Source organism: Hyla sarda, chromosome 4, assembly GCF_029499605.1.
Source record: "Hyla sarda isolate aHylSar1 chromosome 4, aHylSar1.hap1, whole genome shotgun sequence".
In the NCBI taxonomy this organism is placed as follows: Eukaryota; Metazoa; Chordata; class Amphibia; order Anura; family Hylidae; genus Hyla; species Hyla sarda.
In genome coordinates, this window is record NC_079192.1 from 363,161,620 (window position 1) to 363,167,619 (window position 6,000).

The following is a 6,000-nucleotide window of genomic DNA, read 5'->3' on the forward strand; positions in this document are numbered from 1 at the left end:
TTTTTTACTTTTATTTTTACACTTTAATAGTCCCTATAGGGGACTATTTATAGCAATCCTTTGATTGCTAATACTGTTCAGTGCTATGCTGTTATCAGAAGATCCGTGGAAGACGGTGGAGGCAGATGAGGGGACCTCCGTGCGCCGTTCTGGAAGATCGGATTGCCACGGCATCGCTGCAGCAATCTGATCATCCATATTTCTGACCGCACTGCCGCAGATGCAGTAATCTGTATTGATCACGGCATCTGAGGGGGTTCATGGGAGACATCCGCACAATCGCGGATGTCGGCCATTACCGGCGGGTCCCTGGCTGCGATCAGCAGCCGGGACCAGCCGCGCATGATTCAAGCATCGCTCCGATGCTCGCGGGCATGTCTTTGGTCGTTAAAGATTATCATTGCAATTTTTTAATACATTTCCCAAGTAAGACCATCAGCACCAGGATGTTTACCATTTTTCAATTCACTATGAGGGAGATTTATTAAAACCTGTCCAGAGGAAATGTTGCTGAGTTGCCTATAGCAACCAGATTTCTTCTTTCATTTTGAAAAGGACTCTGAAAAAATGAAAGAAGCTATATGATGCAACTCAGTAACTTTTCCTCTGGACAGGTTTTGATTAATCACCCCCTATGTCCCTAGTCACACTACGACAAATCCGTGTGGAATAATTACCAGAATATTCCACCTTTCAGCACCCTCTCATTGATTTCAGTTGCTGAATTCTGCTGCTCAGTTCACACTTCTGTAGTAGAATTTCCGAAAAGGAATTGGATTCTGGGGAAAGATTTAAAAAGTACCTGTCACCAAATAAACAGTTCTAAACTAACTCATGCTATGTTCCCTAACTACTCCTAACACCCCTCCATAACTTAAAAAAAGAGCTTTAAAAAGCTGTGTATTATACCTTTATTCTTGCTCACATAGTGCAATTTCCCAGCTTTCAGTCTGTGCAGCTTTCTGTGAGAATCTGTGGAGCTTTCACTTTCTGTGCAGCTGTCAATCAAGCTCAGTGCAGAGAAGAGCTTCCTGAGTTTGGTCTCTTGCCAGGCCGGAAGGAGACAAAACTCACCCTATTAATTATGGCAGGGAACAGAACAGTGCCACCTAGTGGCCGTTTTTCATATTACATTTGAAATATATTTATGCTGAAAATTTTAAAAGCAAATGAATGGGTAAGTGTCTGGTAACTACACAAGGAACACTATGATAAAAGTTTAATTTGGTGACAGGTACTCTTAACAAGTTCAATCTTTTGGCAGAATCCGCCAGAGAAGTTCCAGGACTGCACGAATCCTAAGGCTAAGTTTCTACTTGTTTTTTTTTTTTTTTGGGCGTTTTCCCCTGAAAAATGCCAAAACGGCCCCCATGGCCTTTTTTAATTGAAAAAATGCTGTGACCATATGTTAGCTGTAAATCAATGAGAAATCGCAATATTCTTCTTCCACTTTGCGTTTTTCAGTTTGGTGTTTTTTTTTTTTAACCTTTTGGCGTTTCTTCACTCTTTTTTTTTTTAGCTCCTTGGCAGTTTTACAAATTCGCATAATGTTGAGCCTAAACAGAGATCCATTTATGTGGGCGGGCAGGGCACTGAAAATATAGCCGACAATAATAAAAATGTAGCCGACAATAATAAAAATGTAGTGTGTGTTTTTCACTTTTTTTTTAATTTATTTTTTAGGTAGTACTACTACTCCAAGCATGGAACACACTGTTCCATGATGGGAGTAGTAGTTCCTGTACTAATTGACAGATCGCCCTGGGTCCGTTGCGATCCTTCTGTATAATTTATAGATGCGGCCGGCTGCTCTTCTATGGTCCCCTGCACTGCCGTATATATACACCTATTCATATTTCCCACAGAGTTGTGATTGGCTCGATGGTTCCAGCCAATCACAACTCTCTGTGGAAAATTAATAGGTGTATATGTATGTCATCGCAGGGGACCAAAGAGTGGCCACACCGATTATATAGGAGGATCACAGTGGGCATCAGGAGTGACACTTGCTGCGATTTGTCTATTAATGCAGGTACTACAGCTCCCAGCATGGAGCAGAGTGTGCTCCATGTTGGGAGCAGTAGTACCTGCAGTTAAAGGGGTACTCTGGTGGAAAACTTTTTTTTCTTAAATTTACTGGTGCCAGAAAGTTAAACAGATTTGTAAATTACTTCTATTAAAAAATCTTAATCCTTTCAGTACTTTTTAGCAGCTGTTTGCTACAGCGAAAAGAATTTCCTCTGCAGCATACAGTTGCTAAAAAGCACTAAAAGGATTAAGATTTTTTAATAGAAGTAATTTACAAATTTGTTTAACTTTCTGGCACCAGTTCATTAAAAAAAAAAAAAAAAAAGATTACCCCTTTAACCTCTTGGGGACGAAGGGCATACAGGTACGCCCTTGCTCCCTGGTACTTAAGGACCAAGGGTGTACCTGTACGCCCTTGGGAACTTCAGTCCCCGCCACACGCCGGGTGGGGACCAGACCGGGGTGACTGCTGATATCTATCAGCAGGCACCCCGTGCAAATACCCAGGGGGGGTCCTGAGACCCCCCATGTCGGTGATGAATTCACACCGGCGATTTGCGGCTATTCCGGGTCATACTTGTCTCCGGTGACCTTGAATAATAAGGGGGATCGGGGTTGTCCAAGACACCCACCATCCCCCTGAAGGGATAGGAGTGAGGTGGCAGGGGTGCCACTCCTCCTATCCCTGCTATTGCTCATCTAGAAGTGACAACCAATAGCACCCACAATAGGCAGGGCAGAATGGGGAAACCGACGAGGACCGGCACCGAAGTCCACTTACCCATCTGATCGACGGCGAAAGAGGACAGCGATGCGGCTCCCTGGATCTTACAGAAGCCGGTAAGTTGCCTAGCAACACCTTGAGGGCTACAGTTTGAGACCACTATATAGTGGTCTCTAAACTGTTGCCCTCCAGATGTTGAAAACTACACCTCCCAGCATGCCCAGACAGCTGTATACTTTTTGGGCATGCTGGGATTTGTAGTTTTGGAACAGCTGGATGGCCACAGTTTGGAGATCACTGTGCAGTGGTCTCTAAACTGTAGCCCTCCAGATGTTGTAAAACTGCAAATCCCAGCATGCCCAAACAGCAAACAGCTGTCTCGGCATGCTGGGAGTTGTAGTTGCGTACCTCCAGCTGTTGCATAACTACATCTCCCAGCATGCCCTTCGGCGATCAATACATGCTGGGAGTTGCAGTTTTGCAACAGCTGGAGGCACACTGGTTTGAAAAATACTAAGATAGGTAACAGAACCTAACTGAAGGTTTTTCCAACCAGTGTGCCTCCAGCTGTTGCAAAACTACAACTCCCAGCATGCACAACTTGTCAGTACATGCTGGGAGTTTTAGTTTTGAAACAGCTGGAGGGTTGCTCTCCCATGTGAATGTACAGGGTACATTCACACAGGGAAGTTTACAATGAGTTTCCTGCTTCAAGTTTGAGCTGCGGCAAATTTTTCGCAGCAGCGCAAACTCCTAGCGGGAAACTCACTGTAACCTGCCAGTGCGACTGTATCCTAAAAACACTACACTACACTAAAACATAATAAACAGAAAAACACTACATATACAACACCTTACACTGTCCCCCCCAATAAAAATGAAAAACTTATTATACGGCAGTGTTACCAAAACAGAGCCTCCAGCTGTTGCAAAACTACAACTCCCAGCATTTCTGGACAGCCACTGACTGTCCAGGCATGCTGGGAGTTTAGCAACAGCTGGAGGCACCCTGTTTGGGAATCACTGGCGTAGAATACCGCTATGTCCACCCCTATGCAATCCCTAATTTAGTCCTCAAATGCGCATGGTGCTCTCTCACTTCGGAGCCCTGTCGTATTTCAAGGAAACAGTTTAGGGCCACATATGGGGCATTTCCACACTCGGGAGAAATGGCACTACAAATGTTGGGGGCCTTTTTCTCCTTTTACCCCTTATGAAAAGGAAAAGTTGGGGGCTACACCAGCCTGTTAGTGTAAAAAAATAAAAAATGTTACACTAACATGCTGGTGTTGCCCCATACTTTTTATTTTCCCAAGCGGTAAAAGGAAAAAAAGACCTCCAAAATTTGTAACGCAATTTCTCCTGAGTACGGAAATACCCCATATGTGGCTCTAAAATGCTCTGCGGATGCACAACAAGGCTCAGGAGTGAGAGTGCACCATGTACATTTGAGGCCTAAATTGGTGATTTGCACAGGGGTGGCTGATTTAACAGCGGTTCTGACATAAATGCAAAAAAAAATGAAATACCCGCATGTGACTCCATTTTGGAAACAACACCCCTCATGGAATGTAACAAGGGGTATAGTGAGCCTTAAAGGGGTATTCCAGGCCAAAACTTTTTTTTATATATCAACTGGCTCCGGAAAGTTAAACAGATTTGTAAATTACTTCTATTAAAAATATTAATCCTTCCAATAGTTATTAGCTTCTGAAGTTGAGTTGTTGTTTTCTGTCTAACTGCTCTCTGATGACTCACGTCCCAGGAGCTGTGCAGTTCCTATGGGGATATTCTCCCATCATGCACAGCTCCCGGGACGTGACATCATCATTGAGCAGTTAGACAGAAAGCTCATTCAAAGCTAATAACTATTGGAAGGATTAAGATTTTTTAATAGAAGTAATTTACAAATCTGTTTAACTTTCCAGAGCCAGTTGATATATATAAAAAAAGTTTTTGCCTGGAATACTCCTTTAACACTCCACAGGTGTTTGACGAATTTTCATTAAAGTTGGATGGGAAAATGAAAAAAAATATTTTTTTCACTAAAATGGTGTTAGACTAAATTTTTCATTTTCACAAGGGAAAATATTCTTCTGAGTAACACCATACCCCATATGTGGATGTAAAGTGCTCTGCGGGTGCATTACAATGCTCAGAAAAGAAGGAGCGCCATTGGGCTTTTGGAGAGAAAATTTGTCCGGAATTGGAGGCCACGTGTGTTTACAAAGCCCCCATAGTGCCAGAACAATGGACCCCCCCATCACCACATGTGACCCCATTTTGGAAACTACACCCCTCATGTAATGTAATAAGGGGTACAGTGAGCATTTACGCCCCACAGGTGTCTGACAGGTTTTTTGAACAATGGTCCGTGAAAATGAAAAAATATAATTTTTCATTTGCCCAGCCCACTGTTCCAAAGATCTGTCAAACGCCAGTGGGGTGTAAATACTCACTGCACTCCTTATTAAATTCTGTGGAGGGGTGTAGTTTCCAAAATGGGTCCCATGTGGGGGGGTCCACTGTTCTGGCACCACGGGGGGCTTTGTAAACGCACATGGCCCCTGACTTCTATACCAAACAAATTCTCTCTCTAAAGCTCAATGACAGTCCTCCTCTTCTGAGCATTGTAGTGCGCCAGCGGAGCACTTGACATAATATTTCCTATTACCCCTTGTAAAAATGTAAAATTTGGGGGAAAAACAGCATTTTACTGAAAATTTTATTTTTTTATTTATACATCCAACTTTAACAAAAAGTCGTCAAACACATGTGAGGTGTTAAGGCTCACTGTACCCCTTGTTACATTCCTTGAGGGGTGTAGTTTCCAAAATAGTATGCCATGTGTTTTTTTTTGCTGTTCTGGCACCATAGGGGCTTCCTAAATGCGACATGCCCCCAAATACCATTTCAGCAAAATTTGCTTTCCAAAAGCCAAATGTGACTCCTTCTCTTCTGAGCACTGTTGTTCGCCCGCAGACCATTTTATGTTCTAACATGGGGTATTTCCATACTCAGAAGAGATGGGCTTACACATTTTGGGGGGCATTTTCTCCCATTACCTTTCTAAAAATGGTAAATTTGGGAAAAAACTGCACTTTTACACATTTACACATCCGACTTTAACGAAAAGTCGTCAAACACCTGCGGGGTGTTAAGGCTCACTGTACCCCTTGTTACGTTCCTTGAGGGGTGTAGTTTCCAAAATGGTATGCCATGTAGGGAGTTTTCTGCTGTTCTGGCAC